This window comes from Diabrotica virgifera, chromosome 6 (genome assembly GCF_917563875.1).
Source record: "Diabrotica virgifera virgifera chromosome 6, PGI_DIABVI_V3a".
In the NCBI taxonomy this organism is placed as follows: domain Eukaryota; kingdom Metazoa; phylum Arthropoda; class Insecta; order Coleoptera; family Chrysomelidae; genus Diabrotica; species Diabrotica virgifera.
In genome coordinates, this window is record NC_065448.1 from 222,225,833 (window position 1) to 222,250,195 (window position 24,363).

Sequence of the window (24,363 nt, forward strand, 5' to 3'; positions counted from 1 at the left end):
TAATGGATTTCAAAAGAAAAATAGTTAATTCCCATTCTAAAATTACTTTCTACTAATTACAAAATTTAATGATCTATTATCTACTTCAACTGAGTCTTATTTAGCATAAGCTAATGATCGAACCTTCCGCGAACTACGATAATGACCTATTATCGATTTCACTTGAGTTTTATTTAGCATAGGCTAATGATCGAACCTTCCGCGAACAACGATAATGGTACGCCATTCACTTTGTTTATTCTAAGCGCATTTTCCCGAGTTTCGTTTAATCACTTCTTAAAATTAAATATAACAATTTGTTGTATACAGGTTGTTCTAAATTTATATGCCCGTGGTTGAGAAAATTGAAAATATTTTATATTAAATTGAATTTTGTTTATAATTATTAAAATTAAATTTTCATATCAAATAGAAATATAACAATATCTACGGACAATGAACTGATATATAAGTATAAAAGTAAAATAATTTTTAAATTAACAAGTATGTAATTTTTAGTATAGCTAACACAGCCCTTTGGAACATTTATTACTTAATTTTTATAATAGGGTACCGATAATAATGCATTTTATGATACTATTCTTTCCGCATTTCAAAGTCATAAAACCACCACCCAGATGTTTACCTATTGTATCTACTACTATTGTTGTAGTAAGTGGGTCTGTATTAAAATTTATTTACTTCTATGAATAATTTTTAACCACGTTAGTATAGGAAAGTTAAGATTTAGGGACAAAAAAAATCATTTTTTACAAATTTACTGTATGTACTTTATATTATTCTGAAGCTGTTTCTTTGTGGAATCTTTTTGAAAAAAATTTACTATTTTATTTAGAAATATATACTATAGTTTAAGCCAGATTAAATTAAATTTTTAGAAGAATTTTTTTACTAAGCAACACAAACAAACTATTTTTAATTTATTAATATTTTGTATTTCAATGACGACTTCCGAAGTGGAAGTCGAAACATCAATAAATTTCATTTTTAACTTGAATTGTGGCTTATTTACAAATAAAACATGTAGTACATTTCACTATACCTACTATATTTATAAGTAAAATAAGAAAGGGCTCTGGTTAGTTTTTACTTAATGTTAACCAACCTCATAATTTTACAACCAAAACCACACTGAATGGGAAACATTCCACAAGCTACACATTCGCGTTAGCTGAATGCAAAATATTTTTGCATTCTAATGTATAAATGCTTAATTATTAATTTGTACTGCTAAGTAGTTCATATTTTGACTTAAGTAGGCTAAGTTATAGAGTACAGGGGGAAAACAATAAATGTCACATTGTATACATATCGAGATAAACACCAATAAACGTTTCATTCTTATGATATTCTAAAAACCACTTAGGATATTCTTAGCAAAATTCTGGCGACTCTTGCTCTAAAATCTTAATATAATATTAATCTAATATTATATACAGGATGAGTCATGAGGAACTGTACATACTCCTACCTCGTATAGAGGCCCCTATGGGGTATAACAAATGACCATTAAAAAGTGTCTGCTCTCATTGTTTAATAATATACAGGGCGAGTTTTGCATTTTGACAGAAATTTGTATTCGTCATAATTTTTGAACGGTCAGATCGATGTGTCTCTTATTTTGGTCAATCGTTACACTATTACCACCTAATCAACTGATTTATTCAAACTAGAAAAAAATCAGGTCCGGCTTTAAAAAATTAGTTCGTTTTAGAAAAAATGAGTCTTAGAAAAAATTTCACCCTGTATACGCTTTTTGAAAACTCTAATATGAGTTTGACAAATTAGACAAATAGGCAATTAAAATGGCATATTTTTTTCCCCACACGATTACATAAATTTTTATAAAAAAATCAAATTTGACTATGAATTAAAAGTTTGGTAAAGTGAACCATAGATTTAAAAAAATTAACTTTTATTACAAAAATTAATTTTTTTTAAACAAATATTTAATTTATGTTACCACCCAATCAACTGATTATTCAAACTAGAAAAAAATCGGGTCTGGCTTTAAAAAATTAGTTCGTTTGGGTCTTAGAAAAAAAATTACAAATTAGACAAATAGGCAATTAAAATGGCATATTTATTTTTCCCCACACGATTACTTAATTTTTTATTAAAAAATCAAATTCGTCAAAATCGCAATTTTACCATAAAAATAAAAAAAAAATAAACAACGTTTTTCTTAAAATTAAAAGTTTCACCATTTTTTTTTCTATAACACGTCTAGATTTAAAACTCCCCATAACACTTCTCTTTGGACTCTATAGTTTAAAATAGACGTGATCAAATAGATAAATTTTAAATTTTTTCATTTTTCATTTATTAAATTAAAATTCATAACTTTTACGAGAAGAAGACTAAAAGTCTACAACAATTTTCATAATCTTCACAATGGTAAGAGATATGTGCTGTAAAAATTTTAGAAAAAAAAAATATTAAAATGGAACAAAGTTGTAGCGAGTTAACTGTGATATATTTTTTTCATTTTTGGGTTAAAATTCCGATTTTGACAAATTTGATTTTTAATAAAAAATTAAGTAACCGTGTGGGGAAAAAATAAATATGCTATTTTAATTGCCTATTTGTCTAATTTGTAAAATTCACATTAGAGTTTTTAAAAAGCATATACAGGGTGAAATTTTTTCTAAGACCAAAACGAACTAATTTTTTAAATCCAGGCCTGATTTTTTTCCAGTTTGAATAAATCACTTGATTAGGTGGTAATAGTGTAACGATTGACCAAAATAAGAGACACATCGATCTGACCGTTCAAAAATTATGACGAATACAAATTTCTGTCAAAATGCGAAACTCGCCCTGTATATTATTAAACAATTGGAGCAGACACTTTTTATTAGGTCATTTGTTATTCCCCATAGGGGCCTCTATACGAGGTAGGAGCATGTACAGTTCCTCGTGACTAGGGAGCGGATTTATATTCGATCAATTTTGATGAAATATGCGCATATATATGCGGTAAAAAATTACGAAATATGTGCAAGATATGCACAAAAATTCAAAAAATGCGCATTTCAAGAAACCACAAATTTTCTGTTCTATTCTATTCTAGGGGGTTCTTTTATAGGGGGGGGGGCAATCTTATTTATTATCTTTCAAATAAAATAATTTTTTTATATATGCAATTTATTCACAAAAACTGCTACCAATAGTTACCTATTTAAAATAAAACAACAATATCACTCTAAATTATCTTCGATTATAATTCACTAAAATTTGTTTTTCCAAATTCTTGACGAGGAAACATATTCTTTGATCAGATAAAATATTTTTATAACTTGAAAAACTCCTTTCAACATCAATAGAAGTAATTAAGGCGTATTTAAAATAACTTGTTAATTTCCGTTAAAAATTCGTAAAACTATGGTTAAAGGTGTAAATTGTTTTGACAATAGAGGATTTAAAAGAATTATCAGAATTATAGGTACCTACTAAATATAATAAAAGTAAATAAAATTCGGATTTCCAGGTAAACCATCCTTCATCATTACAACCTACAATCATTTTCTAACGGCGTACGATAAGCACTAGTAAATAAGTACTTTGTGTAAAGATCCGGTATTTTCTAAGAAAAAATGAAAGGCAGTGAATGAGCCGTCTCTCTCATAGGCGTAACCAGGGGGGTTTTGGGGGTTGTAACCCCCCCCCCCATTGGGATGTACTTTCAGCTCTATACGCTTAACATCATATCCCTCAGATATTTCCAGTAGTTGTAACCCCCCCCCCCCTTTCAGGTAGATGAAACCCCCCCCTTAGGATCATCCTGGTTACGCCTATGGTCTCTCTTCAGGTAGTCCTCGAATTAATATATATGAAGGGCTTAATGTGAAACAATGAAAAGCCTCAAAAAGGTAAAAATGAGATATTTGACTTTGAATGTTAAAAATAATATTAAAAAATCCAGTAACAACTTTTATTGTTTTAGTTTAGATATTTCGATGCATCATGCCCTATGAGATCATAGTTGACAACAATATTAATAAAATTACTTGAAACTCGAGAAAAAACAGCATTTATTTAAAAAAAATGTGGCATGTTACATTATTCCATTAATAATAAATACCCAAATTTTAGATATATGTAGATTCATAATTTTCTATTATTGACTGAGTTCGTGGTGGTTTCAACCCTATACGTGTTAAACAGTGTTTATTTCTTTGTCTCCATCAACTTGTTGGAATTTTTGACGGGTGTGTTTGGTTTTGTCCTTTTTATTGACGGACCTTGTTCATTATCCTACAACCAAATGCAATAATATAACAAGCCACGTCACAAGCCACTACATTAATCTTGAATGGTAATAATGTGACAAGCCACATTTAGGAAAAAATTACATATTACTGTATTTTCATTACTTGAGTCACTTCTAGATTGTACATAGTCAGGGTTACGGTCACTGTCATCGAATGTCAAGTCAACTTTACTATTTTTCTTGCTAGAATCATCAGAACTCAATAATTATCCGAATTGCTTCCGCCCATGTTCGCCATTTTTATGGGGCTTGTCATTATGTCGAGTAGATACTAGAGACAAACTAGACCTATGCAATAGTGTGACCATAGATTTATCGGGCCATCTATTAACGAAGGGCTGAGATAATTTGTTAGTGGCTTGTTATACTATTACTTTAACCAAGAATAACACTAACTTGTTTTGAAATCATGTGTGGCTTGTCATTGTTTCACATTAAGCCCTTCATATACAGGGTGTAACAAAAATACAGGTCATAAATTAAAGTACATATTCTGGGACCAAAAATAGTTCGAATGAATCTAACTTACCTTAGTACAAATATGCACATAAAAAAAGTTACAGCCCTTTGAAGTTACAAAATGAAAATTGATTTTCTCGAATATATCGAAAACTATTAGAGATTTTATATTGAAAATAGGCATGTGGCATTCTTATGGTAGGAACATCTTAAAAAAAAATTATAGTGAAATTTGTGCACCCCCTAAAAATTTTATGGGGTTTTGTTCCCTTAAACCCCCCCAAACTTTTGTGTACGTGCCAATTAATTTATTATTGTAACACCATTAGTTAAATTTAATATTTTCAAAACTTTTTTGCCTCTCAGTATTTTTTCGATAAGGCAGTTTTTATCGAGATGCGGCTTCTTTTTTAATATGTTTACATACAAAATTTATAGGGGTTTTGTGCCTCTAAAGCCCCCAAATGTTTGTGTACGTTCCAATTCAACTATTACTGCGGTACCATTAGTTAAACACAGTCTCTTTAAAACTTTTTTGCGTCTTTGTATTTTTTAAATAAGGCACCTTTTATCGAGATGTGGCTTCTTTTTTAATATGGTTCAAAATATACCTAAAAATGTAAATCATAAATAAATTTTCATATTATTACCAAGTGTCCATAATCGTAACCATATACAAATATGTGGTGGATTTGACAAATATTCAAAATATCTCGATAAAAATTGAATTTTCGAAAAAGAACTAAGAGGCAAAAAAGTTTTTAAAACATTGTGTTTAACTAATGGTACTATAATAAAATTAAATTGGAACGTATCCTAAAGTTTGGGGGGATTTAAAAGAACAAAACCACCATAAAATTTTTGAGGGGTTATCAAATTTCACTGTAATTTTTTCTTATGGTACTACTGCCATAATAATGCCACATGTCCATTTTGAATAAATAAGCTCTTATAGTATTCGATATATTGGGAAAAATCGATTTTCATTTTGTAACTTCAAAGGACTGTAACTTTTTTTATGTGCACATTTGTACTAAGGTAAGTTAGGTTCAATCAAACTATTTTTGGTTCCAGAATATGTGAATAAATTTATGACCTGTATTTTTGTTACACCCTGTATACATACGACAGCCTGTGCGGGGAAATATTTTGTGTTGAATTAAAAAATTTTAAATTTTTTTTGGACTTAAATGTTTTTAAATAGGCACAAAATATGCATGTTTCTTTAAAAATATGCATGTTTCTTTAAAAATATGCAAAATTTAGTAAAGTTCTCAAATATGCGAAATATGCATGCAGTATGCATTTAGCATAAAATCCGCTCCCTACTCATGACTCACCCTGTATAGGGTGGAAGGCACTTATGGAACAAAATTATTTCTGTCCTTGTTTTAAACAATTTTAAAAAACGCCAAGACCCGTCCATTTTTAAATATAAATATACGCTTTTTAAACCTAAATTTGATTGTACAGGGTGATTCACGCAAGTCTAGCATAGTCCATAAGCTTTATTTTTAATGAAACACCCTATATATTTTTATACTTTTAAAAGTTGCTTAACAACCTGATTTCATCGAACTACATCATGTATGGTATATTATGAATAAGACAGGGTGAAATTTTGAAATTATAATGTGTGGAAACCACTTATGGAAAAAAATTGTTTGTGTCCTTATTTAAAAAAATTATACCAAATTGTTCTATATGGTCCACATATTGTTCATTTTGAGCGTCCGGTTTGGGGGGCGGGGAGAGATGGGGGAGATGGGGGAGAAGTCGGTAAATTAGTAGTTTTTTACGTTTTTCGTCAATATTTCTAAATCTATGATTTAGGATAAACAATGTTCTATACAAAAATGTTCTACATAAAATTTAACAAAATTCCATAAAAAAATGTCCTATACATAATTGTTATCAAATCAACGGTTCCGGAGTTAAATACGGAGGGTGAAAAGTGGAGGTGATGATTTTGGGTGGTGAGGCTGACGTTTTTCAAGGGCTTATCACTAACATACCATCGGCCACTAAAATAGCAAATTTTATTTACAAAACACAATGTTGTTAAATACAATTTCTTTCATCAGTAATAATACCTATTATAAACAATTCCGTTCACGAGGTGCCATTTTTTGGAATTCTGCTGGCTTGAATATTAATCTAGCGGAACATCTCCCCTGGAGTAAGGTTAAGAGGTGAAAAATTATTAGGGTGGTAATAAATTAGTTTAACATGGGCGAAAAACTACTGCATAGGTTAAATTGGATTCCGCTCATGCAATGCCGATTTATCGAGAATTTTGCTAGCTTGAATATTAAGCTAGCCTGACATCTCTTCTGAAGCGGGGTTAAGGGGTGAAAAATTATTAGGGTGGTAATAAATTAGTTTAACATGGGTGAAAAATTACTGCATAGGTTAAATTGGATTTTGCTCATGCAATGCCGTTTTATCGAGAATTTTGCTAGCTTGAATATTAAGCTAGCGTGACATCTCTCCTGAAGCGGGGTTAAGGGGTAAAAAATTATTAGGGTGGTAATAAATTAGTTTAACATGGGTGAAAAATTATTGCATAGGTTAAAATGGATTCCGCTCATGCAATGCCGTTTTATCGAGAATTTTGCTAGCTTGAATATTAAGCTAGCGTGACATCTCTCCTGAAGCGGGGTTAAGGGGTGAAAAATTATTAGGGTGGTAATAAATTAGTTTAATATGGGTGAAAAATTATAGTGTAGGTTAAATTGGATTCCGCTCATGCAATGCCGTTTTATCGAGAATTTTGCTAGCTTGAATATTAAGCTAGCGTGACATCTCTCCTGAAGCGGGGTGAAGGGGTGAAAAATTATTAGGGTGGTAATAAATTAGTTTAACATGGGTGAAAAATTATTGCATAGGTTAAATTGGATTCCTCTCATGCAATGCCGTTTTATCGAGAATTTTGCTAGCTTGAATGTTAAGCTAGCGTGACATCTCTCCTGAAGCGGGGCTAAGGGGTGAAACATTATTAGGGTGGTAATAAATTAGTTTAACATGGGTGAAAAATTATTGCATAGGTTAAATTGGATTCCACTCATGCAATGCCGTTTTATCGAGAATTTTGCTAGCTTGAATATTAAGCTGGCGTGACATCTCTCCTGAAGCGGGGTGAAGGGGTGAAAAATTATTAGGGTGGTAATGAATTAGTTTAACTTGGGTGAAAAATTATTGCATAGGTTAAATTGGATTCCGCTCATGCAATGCCGTTTTATCGAGAATTTTGCTAGCTTGAATATTAAGCTAGCGTGACATCTCTCCTGAAGCGGGGCTAAGGGGTGAAAAATTATTAGGGTGGTAATAAATTAGTTTAACATGGGTGCAAAATTATAGTATAGGTTAAATTGGATTCCGCTCATGCAATGCCGTTTTATCGAGAATTTTGCTAGCTTGAATATTAAGCTAGCGTGACATCTCTCCTGAAGCGGGGTTAAGGGGTAAAAAATTATTAGAGTGGTAATAAATTAGTTTAACATGGGTGAAAAATTATTGCATAGGTTAAATTGGATTCCGCTCATGCAATGCCGTTTTATCGCGAATTTTGCTAGCTTGAATATTAAGCTAGCGTGACATCTCTCCTGAAGCGGGGTGAAGGGGTGAAAAATTATTAGGGTGGTAATAAATTAGTATCACATGGGTGAAAAATTATTGCATAGGTTAAATTGGATTCCGCTCATGCAATGCCGTTTTATCGAGAATTTTGCTAGCTTGAATATTAAGCTAGCGTGACATCTCTCCTGAAGCGGGGCGAAGGGGTGAAAAATTATTAGGGTGGTAATAAATTAGTTTAACATAGGTGAAAAATTATTGCATAGGTTAAACTGGATTCCGCTCATGCAATGCCGTTTTATCGAGAATTTTGCTAGGTTGAATGTTAAGCTAGCGTGACATCTCTCCTGAAGCGGGGCTAAGAGGTGAAACATTATTAGGGTGGTAATAAATTAGTTTAACATGAGTGAAAAATTATTGCATAGGTTAAATTGGATTCCGCTTATGCAATGCCGTTTTATCGAGAATTTTGCTAGCTTGAATATTAAGCTAGCGTGACATCTCTCCTGAAGCGGGGTGAAGGGGTGAAAAATTATTAGGGTGGTAATAAATTAGTTTAACATGGGTGAAAAATTATTGCATAGGTTAAATTGGATTCTACTCATGCAATGCCGTTTTATCGAGAATTTTGCTAGCTTGAATATTAAGCTAGCGTGACATCTCTCCTGAAGCGGGGCTAAGGGGTGAAAAATTATTAGGGTGGTAATAAATTAGTTTAACATGGGTGAAAAATTATAGTATAGGTTAAATTGGATTCCGCTCATGCAATGCCGTTTTATCGAGAATTTTGCTAGCTTGAATATTAAGCTAGCGTGACATCTCTCCTGAAGCGGGGTTAAGGGGTAAAAAATTATTAGAGTGGTAATAAATTAGTTTAACATGGGTGAAAAATTATTGCATAGGTTAAATTAATTTCTGCTCATGCAATGCCGTTTTATCGAGAATTTTGCTAGCTTGAATATTAAGCTAGCGTGACATCTCTCCTGAAGCGGGGTTAAGGGGTGAAAAATTATTAGGGTGGTAATAAATTAGTTTAACATGGGTGAAAAATTATTGCATAGGTTAAATTTGATTCCGCTTATGCAATGCCGTTTTATCGAGAATTTTGCTAGCTTGAATGTTAAGCTAGCGTGACATCTCTCCTGAAGCGGGGTTAAGGGGTGAAAAATTATTAGGGTGGTAATAAATTAGTTTATCATGGGTGAAAAATTATTGCATAGGTTAAATTGGATTCCGCTCATGCAATGCCGTTTTATCGAGAATTTTGCTAGCTTGAATATTAAGCTAGCGTGACATCTCTCCTGAAGTGGGGTTAAGGGGTGAAAAGTTATTAGGGCGGTAATAAATTAGTGAAAAATTGGTGAAAAATTATGGCATAGGTTAAATTGGGTTTTGCTCATGTGGCCATGCTAGCTTAAGGTACCTGGGTATGCCTGCTATTTAGCCACACTGGAGCACAGTATTCTGCCACCGGATATATCAGGCCAAGAGCAGAGGATCTTAATGTTGATGCTGTGGACCCCCATGTAGTGCCGCAGAGTTTCTGTATTATATTGTTGCGTGTTTTCAATTTTGCTGCTGTTTTCGTCAGGTGTTCTCTGAATTTGAGCGTTCTGTCTAGAGTAACCCCAAGGTATTTCGGGTATTTGTTGTGTTTTAACAGCTTGTTATTAAAATACACTCGCAATTCTCTGTTTGCCAACTTGTTGTTTAGATGAAAAGCTGATACTTCAGTTTTTGTAGTACTTGGCTGTAGTCTCCATTTCTTAAGGTATGTGATTTCTGTAGTTTCTAAAGATTGGTGGCTTGTTGCAAGGGTCCAGTTGTCAGCATATCCAAACTTCCGAGATTCGGTTTCAGGCATGTCAGCAATATAGAGGCTGAAAAGTAAAGGGGCAAGGACAGAACCCTGTGGAAGACCATTGTTAAGTTTCATCTGTCTACTCGTCTCCTTTCCCATTATAACCTGGAAGGCTCTGTTGGTCAACATGTTGTCAATGAGGTTAATTATCTTTCTGCAGGGGATAATGCGGGCCAGTTTATATATTAATCCCTGTCTCCAAACAGTATCATATGCTGCTGTTAGATCTATAAATACTGTTGCTGTCTTTTGTTTCTTTTGAAAACTAGCTTCTATAAAAGTTGTTAATGACAGCACTTGGTCCGTACAGCTTCGATGAGGGCGGAAGCCAGCTTGTTCAATGGAGACATTTTCTAGTATCCTGTGACTAATTCTGTTGAGGAGAAGCTTTTCTAATAGTTTATATACCATGCTGAGTAGAGCTATGGGGCGGTAGTTTTCTGGCTTATCGTTTGATTTGCCCGGTTTCGGAATTGCAATTATCTTTGTTCGCTTAAGTGAGAAAGGAATGTTACCTGACTGAAGTATATCATTAAAGAACATTGCAAGCCACTGTTTCGTGTATGCACCACTGTGTATCAAGAACTCTGGATGGATACCATCAAAGCCAGGTGCTTTAATAATAATATATAATTTAATAAAGGTGCAGAAATAAGTATTCTTGCTGAATATTCGGAGTTCGTACTGTTCATTTGTTTTAATGCCCTTAAGTCTCTTTTCACGTTGGTAGTATGTGTTCGATCTCGTGGAGCTCTGGATAGAGATACTATATGGGAGGCAACCTTGTTAGGAGACATTTTAGACTCTGAATTCCAGCTGGTTAGCTCCTCCAATTTTCCGCAACAAGGACCATTCCTGCCGGCTTGATTTTTTGAAGTCAAGGTTTTCGACAGTCTTTATCCATTTTTGGCGTCTAGCTGTATCGATGTTGTGTAAAAGCTCATCGGCTATTTCTCGGTCACCATTTCGAGAAACTTCGTGTATAAGTCTTCACATGTTTTAGTCCATCCAGGCACATATTCTTTGCGATACCTCCTAGGGATGGTTTTCTTGGCAGTGCTTATTACTGCGCCCACAAACCTCTCATAATGTTTGCTGGTTGGAGGGACCCAGCTCAAGGTCCGGTCTAGTTGTTCAGAGAACTTCTTCCAGTTTGCTTTTCTAAGATTCCACCTGGGTCGAGGATATGATCTAATTATTGGAATTGATATTCCGATGGTGATAAGCACCGGACGATGTTGAGTATGTGGGAAGTCTGCAAGGACACTTCTCGCAGTTGTTAGTGGTCTGTCATTGGTATCTTTTGAGACAAAACATAGGTGTGGGTTATATTCTTTTCTCCATGCAGCTGATTTAAATGTTCCTCTGTCTTAAAATTCCTCTGTAGTAAATAAATATTTATAAAAATTAACCAAAATAGGTGAAAATTTTATATTGGCATAGGTATTTGCACGAAATAATAATAAAACAGTATTGTCACTCTCTCCATATCTCGTATTTCGATCTAACTCGCGTGGAGGTGAGCGTAAGAAGACTACATCAAAGCGTAAAAACATCATACAAGTGGCATACAGCGTGTCTCGTCTGGTCTCGTTCCCTGTTCAACTACTGTTGATATTTGCTCAGTGATCCTGATATTTTAATATAAATTTATATTCTCCACTTGGTAATGTTTGAAAGTCTATCAGATCAACTTGTCCCCTCTCATTAACTTCCTTGAAAGAACACCATGGGCTTTACTACGACACCTTTCTTTGGAAGTGTTTTCTCCTTTACACATACCTCACAGTTTTCAAGAAAACTTTGGATGACATCCCTGGTTATGTTTGCATATTTTTCTTTTAAATTTTGCTCTAATTTATGAATGCCACCATGACCTGTTTGTATGTGAGCACAATTTATTATATTATACAATTCGGAATCGCATACAAACTACTTAATGATATTGTCTGTTTTGCACATTGGAACAATCAACTTAAATGTATCTCATACTTGTAAAATGTCGTACATCTTAACTCGTCGATAATCTGATGAAGTTTTGGTTTTTCTATTCTTTGCTTCCGAAACTTCACTAATAAGTTTTTTATAATCAGTTTCGGTTTTAATTCGAAAACTATTTATATTACCACCCAGCTCATTCACTTTCAAATTGAAAATATCTTCCAGGGTCATTTTAAATTGGTAGATTATTTAAAGAATAATAATAAGAATAACTTAATAATAAAATAACTTAATAATAATAAAAAAAATAAAGAATAATTTAATCCGCAAATCCAGAAGTAAGAAACGTTTAACTATAAAAAAATAAACTCTGATACACTGATTAAATGTCAGTTATAACCTCATTCATTGATATTTGTTTGAATGCCTTTTAAAAACAAATGGGGAATAATGTTGAATGGGTTGCATGTGAGAGTTCATTTTAAATGAAGTAAAAGACAGACGTACTCTCAATCATTTATTGTAACTTCCGACGACCGGTTTCGCTCTCTAAACTATGCAGAGCATCTTCAGGTCAACGGTTACAAGTCACTAAATGCTACAAATAAAAAAACAGAGTTAGAACAATGTCTGGTTGTAAAAGATGCTAAAGATCCATAAGATCAAGCCAATGTTGAACAACATACATAAAAGTGGTGAAAATAGCAGACAAATACATATGCATGTAAAAACGGCGGCGGTAACAAACGTCCCCAAGCTTACAAACACATGCAGATGTATATCGTCTATAATCATGCAATTATAACGTGTCGTACTTACATTCGGATACAAGGAGCTACTACCTCAGTATTCATTAAAGCCCTGTGAAGTTGGCACCTCTAAATACAATTTTTTCAAAAATTTTTCTTTTTTTTAATTGTCCATCAAATGTCCACTCTTGTCCAGTAAAAAATTTTTTTTGTCCACCTTTTGTTTACGAGATACTAAAAAACGTGAAATAAGGCCCAACACCCCGAAGTCAAAAAAACGTCGTAAAAACTGATACGTTTGATTGTCCAACTGTTGTCCACACTTGTCCAGGCATTTTTTTTAATTGTCCACCTTTTATTTATTTAAATTAGCCATAATCATCGTTTGTTAAGTAGTAAAAATGCCAAAAAATGAGAATTTTTTGAAATTTTTTTTCACGTTTGATTGTCCATCGAATGTCCACCCTTGTCCAGCAAAAATTTTTTTTGTCCACCTTTTGTTTACGAGATACTAAAAAAACGTGAAATAAGGCCCAACACGCCGAAGTAAAAAAAACGTCGTAAAAACTGATACGTTTGATTGTCCAACTGTTGTCCACACTTGTCCAGGCATTTTTTTTAATTGTCCACCTTTTGTTTATTTAAATTAGCAATAATTATTGTTTGTTAGTAAAAATGCCAAAAAATGAAAATTTCTCATTTCGTCTTCTGTGATTGGTAGATGCCGCGTCAAAGAATATCGATTGGGAAAAAAATATTTCGTCATTAGTTAAAGCGGGACAGAGGCCGTTTTCTCCGTTTCCTCCTTCCACTCATTCGCTTTCTGTTCTATGCGTCTCACTCGCACTGCAGCAGCCTCTGTGTCCCCTTAAGATGGGAAATATTGCTTGCACCAGGAATTTGATTAAAACTTGCAGTTTACATTTTTCGTTTATTAAAACATTTATCACCGGCACTTTTACTATTTTCTATAAACTTATAGAAAAATGAAATGTTGAATGTTTACAAAAATCCTACAGAAGTATATCAATAAACTCACTTATTAATTGTTAGTCGTCTAATTGTCTATTTCTTCGTGATTCTCAAACCTATCATGCATTTTTTTTTTCAAAAATGTAAACATATATTATTTTTCGGTTATCCAATCAACATAACTTGAGCATAGTTTCTTCGAATTTTACCACAATCAACTATTAAAATAGGTATATGACAAGTACCTACTGCATATTAAAATGAGTTATCTTTTTAAATAGTAAGTAACCCATGTGAAAAGTTACAGATGACATACTATTCTCAAAAATGTTGATCATCAAGAAATTTTTCATCTTCGCCTTCAAATTTACAGAAAATTGTCAGCATTTAACGCATCAGATGAATCATACTTCCGAGGAATTTTCTAATATGTTATTATCAAATTATAAATAATTGAGATCAACAAAAAAAAAGAAAAATAGAAAGTGTACAAATAAAAAAAATGCCAAAATATGTCTAAACATCAGTTGGACAGTAAAATCTATTAGTTTTTATCAAGCGCGGCTCCTCCTTAGGGTCAATTGGTCAATGACCCCCCTAAAATAATCTCATAAAAATACCAATTTTATTAAAAATATCCTTTATCTAAAACTTCACTCTGAAATATAAAATTCTCTCTCAGCAGGTCAGCAGTCTGCATTGGCAAAACAAATATAATAGATATAATAACGTCGCGCCTCGCGCTATACACAAGCCCGTGGCTGGGCCGTATTTTAAATTGTCTATATACAGTTCTTATGGCTTATGGACAAATGCATGTAAAATAGAAAAGAGACGGCAGATAGCAATTTCGTGGGCGAGAGTGGGAGTGACCTTTCCGTCGTATACCTCTAGTAGAGTCGACGGCCTCACGTTTAGTTAGTTACCGTCTGCTGACAGCACTTCACGGCAGGTCTATATCGATCGCGGCGTATTTGCGTAATTTATTTTGTTTTGTTGGATTTTTTTGTGATTGTAACAAAAACAAGATGAGTGTTGTTGACGAAATAATTGCCTTAAAATCTGCTGGAACACTAAATTATGAACGGCGGCTTGAGAAAAAAGAAAGTGGTCGACCAAAACCAAACATGAATTTAAAACAAACAACAAAGGATAGGGGTAAGGACATTCAAAGATATTTTAAAGAATCAATGTACAATTTGTGTGATTGGATTTGTGGCTGCAGTGTGAGAAATGCATTTTTTTGCTATCCGTGTTTACTGTTTTCGAATGACGCTGTATGGGCGAAAAATGGAGTAACTGACATTAAGCATTTAAAAGTGAAAATTACAAAACATGCCTCTTCAACTACTCATATAAATTCATCAATGAGTTACGCAAGTTTAGGACGTGTTAACATAAGACAGCAACTTGATAGTGTATATCGTAAATCTGTGCATGACTTTAATGAATTGGTATCTAAAAATAGGTATATTTTAAACAAACTAATCGACTGTGTAAAATTTTGTGGAGTTTTCGAAATTGCATTGCGCGGTCATGACGAAAGTGACAGCTCCAATAATCGTGGAATTTTTCTGGGCCTTATCGATTTTGTTTCTGAACTGGATTTAATGTTTAAAGAACACATTGAAAAAAGTACAGTATTTAAAGGAACATCGAAAACAATTCAGAACGATATTTTAGAATCAATGTTAGCCATTGTGCATACTCATATCATGAAGGAGATTGGCCAGACAAATTTTGTGGCCATTCAAGTAGATGAGACCACAGACAGCTCCAATAAAACGCAGATGATTATCATATTGCGATATGTATTAACTGGTATTGTACATGAAAGATTTTGGAAATTTGTTAACCCCCTAGGTACTACAGCACAACATTTAACTAATGTAATATTGGAAGAACTTCAATTATTAAAAATTAATGAAGCACCTGAAAAATTGATTGCCCAAAGTTACGATGGTGCATCAGTCATGAGCGGTAAACTGGGAGGAGTACAAACAAAAATTAAAGAAATATACCCAAATGCACACTTCATTCACTGCTATGCCCATCAATTTAATCTTATCCTCCAAAAAGCGGCGAGTCAACACAAACCGATAAAAATATTTTTTGCAAATTTACACGGATTTTCGTCCTTTTTCGGCCGATCTCCAAAACGTACGATGGTTCTGGATAGAGTGGTTAAAGTAAGGCTACCTAAAGCTGCGCCTACTCGATGGGCTTTCAATACAAAATGTGTTGAAATTGTATACACTTATAAAGATGATTTAAAATCTTGCTTAGAGGAAATTATTGATGAGGAGCAAGATGGTAACAATATAAATCAAGCAACTGGTTTAAAAAGACATTTGGAAGATGAGCATTTTTTATTTTGGTTAAATTTTTTCCATAAAATAATGCCCCATGTTGATATATTGTTTAAACAATTGCAAATGCGAGACATTGATGTTATATCTGTCAAAAATTGTATCCTGTCTTTTAACAACAATATCCAAATAATTAGAAATACTATTTTGGAATCAGAAGTACCAAGCACATCAACAGCAAAAAAAAGAAAAACTACTGCAGAGGATCCAAAGCGACGAACTGCACTTGAAATTTGTGATATTATTATATCTGAAATAAATCACAGGTTTAGTTTCAATGATCATCTCATGATTTCACAGTTATTCTACATAGAGAAATTTGAAGCATACACTACCAACTTTCCGCAAAATATTTTAAAAATGGTGACGGCTAATTATCCCACAGTGAATATTTCCAAACTAAAATCGGAACTTGAAGTCTTATATTGTCGTGAGGATTTTCGCAATAGTGCTGGTGCAGTAGCCATACTTCAGCTTTTTATTAACATGAATTTGTCTGAAACATTTTCTGAAGCAGTGAAGTTATTAAATATTTTGTGCACACTCCCTATGACAACCGTGGAAAGTGAGAGATGTTTTTCTACTTTAAAAAGAGTAAAAACATTCCTGCGTAATACGATGGGACAACCTAGACTTAGTGCCTTGTCTATGCTGAGCATCGAGAAAACGCTTGTCAAGAGCATTCCAAATTTCAATGAGAAGGTCATAGACTATTTTGCAGAACTAAAGGATAGAAGAATTGACTTAAAATATAAAAATATTTAAAGTAAGTTTCGTTTTAATAAATTTACAATTTATTATACTATAAATATTCCTATCTATATATCAGTCAATAACCTGTTCATACCATTTTTCCTATATTTTTTAAAAGATTTACTCTAAAAAAAGACAAATTTAATTTTCGGAAAACTAGGGTAAATAGTATTGAGTTTTATCTAAGTCTGTATTTTTTATCTAAAATATAAATGCTAAAAGATCTTTTAAATACTTTAAAAAATCAACAGTTTGAAGTTTTCAAACCAAAATGACCCCCCTGAAGATTGACCCACGAGCCGCCGCTGGTTTTTATGACCTTTTTTCAAAGTCCAGGTGCTTGGCCTTATTATGGGTAAAATATATTATGTATCATTTTCTAATTATCTCTTAGGCTAAAAATGGACAACGAAAATTTTCTTGCTAACAATAGTAAAAGTTAAAAACATCAAACAAAAATGTCTGAACACGAATGGACAACTTTTGGACAATCCAAAGCTGTTAGTCCTGACAACTTTTTCTCGAAAACTTATACTCCTTCCCTGTCCAAAAAATTTGTTTCAACTATTTTTTTTTCAAAAAAGGTGGACAAAAAAAACTTTTTGTTGGACCAAGGGTGGACATCCGACGGACAATCAAACGTGAAAAAAAATTTCCAAAAATTCTCAATTTTTGGCATTTTTACTAACAAACAATAATTATTGCTCATTTAAATAAACAAAAGGTGGACAATTAAAAAAATGCCTGGACAAGTGTGGACAACAGTTGGACAATCAAACGTATCAGTTTTTACGACGTTTTTTTGACTTCGGGGTGTTGGGCCTTATTTCACGTTTTTTTAGTATCTCGTAAACAAAAGGTGGACAAAAAAAATTTTTGCTGGACAAGGGTGGACATTCGATGGACAATCAAACGTGAAAAAAAATTTCCAAAAATTCTCATTTTTTGGCATTTTTACTAACAAACGATAATTATTGCTAATTTAAATAAATAAAAGGTGGACAATTAAAAAAAATGCCTGGACAAGTGTGGACAACAGTTGGACAATCAAACGTAATAGTTTTTACGACGTTTTTTTGACTTCGGGGTGTTGGGCCTTATTTCACGTTTTTTAGTATCTCGTAAACAAAAGGTGGACAAAAAAAAATTTTTACTGGACAAGAGTGGACATTTGATGGACTATTAAAAAAAACAAAAATTTTTGAAAAAGTCGTATTTACAGGTGCTAACTTCACAGGGCTATTCATTAACATGATATTATTGCTTAAGTTGTGTTAACGGGATATGGTGGAATAGACGGAGAATGTTACAAAGGTAAACAAGTTTATGGGATTTGGGAATTCTTGAGGGTGAAGAGATAGTTGTTGAGAGACAACCAACAAATATGTGCCTGTTATTGTGTTTGTGAAGTAAACTTTAGTGAATGTTATATATACAATTTTTTAAAATTTAATGGTTTTAATGGTATTAAAGATTTTTATTTCTATTTATTAAAAGATTTTGTTTTTATTTATATTTATTAAAAGACTTCTATTTATAGATAGAATGTTGGGGTAATTCTTACCCTGGCTTAGGGGTAAAAGTAAAATATTCCAAAATAGTAGAAAGTAGATGTAGATAAAATGAATATCTACACTCTACACAAGAGGTAATGAATAAAGAATGCCCTCGAATGAGAGAACTTATATAACAGGTTTTTGACTGCAAAATGTGAGAACTCTTACCTATAATTTAGGAGTCTCTTAAACACTAACGTTTCAAAAAGCTATCCAATAGTAGATACGGTATGCGCCAAAACAAAGGACACTGAAATCAGGAAGCCTGTGAAATATAATCGCGTCAAATGAAACAAGTGACAATAGTTGTCATGACATTTTTAAACATTGTTTATTCTAACAAACTGTCAAAAAGATTCGAAATGGTGCTTACAACGCAAGAAAAAATATTTATTATTCAGTATTATTTCCGCTCATACGGGAATGGACGATCAAATGGACCTAGTTTGTTAATGGTTGCCAATCAATTTCGGGAGGAGTTTCAAATTTTGACACCATTTTTTATTGATCTCAGACAATTCTGTCGTGCGAGAAACATACAGTTGAATACCCGAATACCCAATGGTTCCAACAGGATGGGGCTACTTGTCATACCACGAGAGCATCTTTAGATCTGATTCGAGAAAATTTTGAAGACCGCGTAATTTCCCGTAACACAAATTTTCCTTACGCTCCTCATTCACCTGATCTATCAACTATTGATGCTTACGTATGGGGTATGCTAAAACAAGCCGTTTTTACAGAAAACCCACCGGCAACTATTGATGAACTCCTTAAAAAAATTTTGCCCTTTTCAGAAGAATGCAGCAGCCTATTTTTAATAAAATGTTAAGCAATCTTGTTAAGCGTTATGAATACTGCTTGGAAGGCAATGGCGAGCACTTTGAACACGTTTTGTATAGAAGCAAAACTTAAAATTCGCATTATTTGAAATGTTGTTATTTAATTTTTCATGCTTAATAAAGCTTTAGTTTTTCAGTGTCGTTTGTTTTGGCGTATACTGTACTAACAATTTATTATGAGAGAAAATACAAAATTGGTCAAACAAATTAGAAAGTAAATAGAAAACAACATAAATATAAACAAAATCCTAGAGCTACAATATTACTTACTATAGCATTATAATTAACAAGTCTTTTGAACTCTTTTCAATGTCTATGTGCATTATTGTTCGGAATTCATTGTCACGCAGATCTGGACTATAGAGGTGTGGCGATGTGGCAACCTTGGGTTAGAGGCTACCAATAAAAATGATGCCAAGAAAACTTCTGTTAATTTGGTTCACAAAGAGGACACTACAGAACTTTTAACTAATTGATTTTTAACACAAGCGGACAATCCTTGATAAATTGTAGAGAACGTTGAGAGTAAATAAATGTCCAGTGCATAGTAAAAACCGTTGACTGATTTTTGAGAACAGTGATCTGGCTTGGTCCAAGTCTTAATTTACTCTGAGCGTGAGGGCCTAGTGTTTTGAGAAGTATTTTTTTGAAAACATGTCTCTTAGGCACACATGAACACTAAACATTGTTGGCTTTTACAGTGCGTAAATCGTTCATTACCTCAAAATTGGGGCATTAACCTCAAAATTGACAATTAATTTCGGGTGACACAAATAAACGTCAAAACATGACATTGTAGTAGAACTATTTTTGACCTAATGGGAAAACTGTGTCTGTTTAATTTGGAAATTAATTTTTAAATAAAATATATTTTAAAAATTAAAGTAAAATTATTAATTCATCAGTCATAATCTTTTTTTTTATTTATTTATGGACTGCCTTGCATTCAAAATCACTCATTCTATTCGTTCTAAAAGCTCTATTGCACCAGAAACTCGTACCATGCCCCGCGCACTCTAATAAAAAACATGTAATTGTATTTATTTTCCTTCCATTTTGTGAGAGGCGCTGATGTCGGCATTGTGATTGGTGGAACATGACTTTTGACAAATCCTGCGCTATCTGTGAATCTGTGTTCGTGTTCGTTCGTTCGTTGTCGTTCAGTTATTTTATATGGTCGGTTATGTGATGTGTTTGTGTCACCATAAAAAGCTGATATTCAGTCGTGTTTTTTGATATTTTGTAATCGAGTACCTTTTTAAAGGTAAGTTTTTCTGATTGTAAGGTAGAGATTTTCTGATTGTAGGTACTGTTTATCCAACAGTTTTAAAATACACACTTTATTTCGCGTTTTGTTGTTAGGTCTAATGGCTCCGTTCAGCTGTTGTGTCCAGACGGTGGAAAAGTTCAACAAGTAAACATTTATTTAATCCAAATTAAATACTCATACTTCTATGTAAAATGTCACATTATTTTATAAATAAATAAGTAAGAAACAAAAGTTGTTTGTGTTTTACCTTTATTGTCCACTTGAATAAAATATTAAATATTGGAAGTACCGTATGGAGGCTATGTACCTAACATGGAGGCTAGATTATGGCACCCTTCCTATCCAATCAACAACAAGAACGTTTAAAATTTCACACCTATCATGTCGAAGCTACAGACCTCTTATGTGGAGGCCAGATTTGTAGTATACTTCCATTTAACCAGGTGCTGAGATGGCGCTGAAATACGTGACATGTTTTTTAAAGAGTAAGATCGCATTCTACCAAATCACACAACACTTTTTTCTATGACTCGTACTTGAACAGAAATTTCAACTAACACAGGTTAGCGCAGTTGCCACAATGATCTCAATGTATATTCCCTATGTCCAGCAGAACGATTTACGTACTGTATAAGTTTTCAATTTGGCAATGTTGTCAAATATGGAGAAAAACGTCTACTGGTAAATTAAAAATATTTTTAAAATTAGTTTTATATGTTCGACTGGATTTCGAACAAATCAAAAATCAAAAATTGGCCCGTCGCTGTCGCTGGGTTTCCCAAAAGTGTCAGGGTTCCTAATAATGCCTCTATTTCGTTTGCGTTCCGCCATCCTGTATATTGACGGCGTTTTATGTAATAGCGTGTGTGTCGGGTGTTGGTGTGGTTACTATTTTTAGAAAAAAACTTATTACTATCGATCTTTCGCCGGATGCAGCTACCTGCATCAAAAAAAATAAAAATGCACACCAAATGTACTTTCTAATTTTCCGCCTGTATTTACGACAAAAAAATTGGCAAGTGCCGAGTGCGAGTCGTATCTTCCAGCGGGATATAATTAGACGTTTGTACCTCGAATGCAGTCGAGTTTGTGTTGTTGTGAAAGTGTAATCCTAACGAGACTCTTCAAAACACTTGTTTTATGTACCAACCACTATTATATTGTAGTTTTCGTACTTTTAAAAAATTCTATTGTGTTGCCTTAGGAGCTGTTCCAGGTATGTTGGAATTGTTTCGTTTTTTCGTTGCTCTTACGATTTAGTCAAGGAGCTTGTTTTGAGGTATGCTCAAAATTATAATATTTGATAACAAAGTTGTATGAACACAACAAACTGAACAAATAATTATTATTAATGAAATGAAAAGTCCCAGGTCCGTAAATCTGAAAACCTCTACCGAGGAAACCAATTTCTGGGTACATCCTTAATCTGTGCCTTTTACAATTTATAAGGCAAAAAGACGACGAATAAAGGAGACGAAAGGGGCTATATAATTTGCAGTCACATTCCGTCCATTCGTCTAGGAAAAAATTCCAACGGAATTGGTTCCGTACACTCACGCAATCTGAGTAAACTGAGAGGCCCGGCCCTAGGGATTTTGCCGCCCTGGGCCTAGATTCCGTGCACTGTAGATATCTACATGTCGCTTTCTATCGATATTTGAATATCAAAATATATGAATTTTTAGCTTTAATTGAATTATTTTCTAGTTTTGCTCTAGTTTATCAATTAGAGTATAACCTAGCAAAACTAGAAAATAATTCAATTAAAGCTAAAAATTCAAATATTTTGATATTCAAATATCGATAGAAAGCGACATGTAGATATCTACAGTGCACGGAATATAGGCCCTGGGCAAGAGCGGTGACCGCCGCCCCCCTTGGTAGGCCCATAACTCATGACCTTCCTTCAGTGATCGCCAACTTACTCGTAAACCACGATTGTATTTTTATTGATGTGTGCTTTGTGCTAAATTATTATATGTATTTATATGTACATATTTATAATGTACGTACATTACTATATTTACACATTCATTGCTCATGACCATGACTCGCATCCGAGTCGAGTTTGTAGGTACCAAATCTAAAATGTTATTTTTGTTTTGATCATGGAGGAGCTGAATAATTTCGTTTTGAATACGTTTTTCCCAACTAGTGATGCTGCCTGTTCCTACCATTCGTTGTTCTGCTAATGTGTTCTTGTAAAACAGAATCAAATTTTCCACATTGCTCAAGCTTTAAAATATTACCATTGTTGTGATGAAAAAGTTGATCAGAATCGCTCCTCAATGGAAGACACTGTTGTGCTAAGAACTGTATTATTGATATAAGTCGTTCTATTACATTTTTCCAATAACGAATTTCTGAATTTAGAACTTTTTGTGTTTCTTCGTCTATGGTTTTGCCCGACTCTAGTCTAATTGCTAGTTCTACACACTGTCGCTGTGACTGTGGATGAGCTGGAGATTTAGCGTGGCTGGACAAAGCTTCAGTCATATGTTTCCAATTATTATTATATCCATTTTCAGTCAATTTAATGTTGACATTAGAAAATATTTTTTCTTCAAACGTCAAATAATGATGACATTACTTATCTAACTTGATCCTGTCAAAGTTTGATGTCTCCGCAGGCAGCCGTTTTTTTTCCCATTTCTTTACGGCGGAGGAAAAAATGTTGTCATGGCAACAATATGAAACATGTCACAAAGCAACAATACAAAACAATCTGAAATATTTTTATAATTTAGTAGAGTATACTACATGCTTTGCAATATAATTTTTTTTTACCTTTAATCCTAAATACAACTTATCTGGCGCTTCAAACAAAAATTTATCAAACTCGTCTTTAGTGAAAACTTTAGACTTCTTTGCAGTATATCCTTCGCTTGTCTTTTTCAGAAAGGCACGTAACTTTAAAAATTTGCTTATATCCACATTTTTTCTAATAACTAACTCGGATTTTATCATAGAGTATCGTGACCACATTGTAGAAGATTTCCATTTATTTTCATTTTCCATTAGGTATATTAAAATATGCCAGTAAAACGTCTTCGGTAACTTGCCGTACTCCTCTTGTATCGCACCACTCTTGGAAGTGCTTGTACGCTAACCGATACTTTATTCCGGACTTGGAGGGCCCCAAACGTGCTACTGCATCATTAGCCGCGGACTCAATTTCGTTTAGGTTTTCCATTTTCGCACTAAATTTGCGCTTGCGGTTGCAACAACAATAAGCTGTCTTTAATAATTGCAAACAACTGTCAAACAACTGTAACCAGGGAGACGCAAATCCCACCGACGACTTAATTATTTTAATTTCTAACATCTAGACGACTTTGATAGTTGTCACAGTTAATTTCGAGTAAAAATAACGTATGAATTGTACTATTTATGGTTGAAAATTACTACGTTTGAAGAAAAAATAGTATACTTTATTCGGCAAAGAAGCGACTTTTCTTGACTTGCCCTCTAATATCGGGCGCGTCAAGAAAAGTCATGCTTCTCCGCCTCGTAAAGTAATATACTATTACAGAAAAAACAATACACATAATTATTGTTTGTGTTAGAATAAATTAACCACTTTCTCTCAACAGTTTCACCATTGTACATTTTGTAGCTGTAGTATTTAGTTGTAAATCTGCGATCTAAATTATTATCTTTCGGGTACAATTGAGCCTCTGCAATTGGATAATTTTTGCGGGGGCCTCTTGTTACTAAAGTCGTTCTAGCAAAATCATTAATT

At 33.4% G+C, this 24,363-nt stretch overlaps 1 protein-coding gene across 3 annotated transcripts in view; it reads left to right on the plus strand.

Moving 5' to 3' along the window:
* The window catches only part of LOC126886732 (apoptosis-stimulating of p53 protein 2), a 953,306-nt gene that overhangs the window by 505,987 nt on the left and 422,956 nt on the right, over positions 1-24,363 (plus strand). The window contains exon 1 of one of the 3 annotated variants that reach the window (XM_050653744.1): positions 21,681-21,837. The exons of the other annotated variants lie outside the window; for them this stretch is intronic. The gene's annotated coding sequence lies outside the window, so the exon portion shown is untranslated. Of the gene's footprint in view, positions 1-21,680; positions 21,838-24,363 lie in introns of those variants that run through there. 3 annotated transcript variants of the gene reach the window in all.